This window comes from Falco punctatus (genome assembly GCF_963210335.1).
Source record: "Falco punctatus genome assembly, chromosome: Z".
Classification (NCBI taxonomy): domain Eukaryota; kingdom Metazoa; phylum Chordata; class Aves; order Falconiformes; family Falconidae; genus Falco; species Falco punctatus.
This window is the reverse complement of record NC_137586.1, coordinates 33,643,542-33,644,557: the sequence shown is the minus strand read 5'-3', so window position 1 is coordinate 33,644,557 and position 1,016 is coordinate 33,643,542.

Below are 1,016 nucleotides of genomic sequence, written 5' to 3'. Positions count from 1 at the left end.
AACCATCAGTGACTATTAAATATATGTTCATGTTAAGGCCTGTACCCTTCCTTCTCCTTCTACCTGCAGCTGTTCTCATTCTTTTTGTCCCTCACTGCTATTCCGCACCCCCTTTATTCTTTGGACATAAGAGCAACTCTATTTGTCAGTCATTCACCATGCTGCCACTTCCTTAATGTTTCTGCCCAACCAACCCTCTGTGATTTCATCAGATGGCCATAAGGAAAAAAGATGAACTGGCACTCATTCAAACTTCTTCCTGTTAGCCTTCAAGCATGCTAAGATTGAGGAAGGGGAGAAGAACAGCTGCTGTGAAATGATATCCTGCTTTTCTGTGTTTATTTCCATCACTATCTTCCATACCAAATCCACTCATTTGTAAGTTAAAATTGGATTTTTCTAACTGTCAGAAATATATGCTTGTGCTTCCTCTGAAAATTGAATTGAGTTCTCCTTGTCCCCTGCTTCATGACCCACAATAAAGATTCTGGAATTAAAACGTAACAGGCACCTTGTGATACTGTGGGAAAGAACATATTGTATTGTCTTTACATTGCTGACAGCACTAAATTTTTTGCTAATAAATTAACGTCTGCATTTCCTGAGATACTGTGGTGGGTTGACCTTGGCTGGATACCAGGTGCCCACCAAACCACTCTTCTCATCAGGACTGGGTCGGGGACAAAATAAGATGGAAAAAACCATTGTGGCTCAAGACATAGTTTAATAAAGCAAAAGTAAAGGCCATGCGTGGAAGGAAAGAAAAAGATGTTATTCTCTACTTCTCATCAGCAGGCAATGTCCAGCCACTTACCAGGAAGTAGGGTTTCAACATGCATATAGCAGTTGTTCCAGAAGATAAACTTTGTAAATAACAAATGCCCCCAGTCCCCTCCTCCTTTCCCTTAGCTTTTATATCTGAGCACACAGCATATGGTATGGAATATCCCACTGATTCAGTTTGGCTCAGCTGTCCTGCCTATGTCCCCTCCCAGGATCTTGCCCACCCCCAGCCC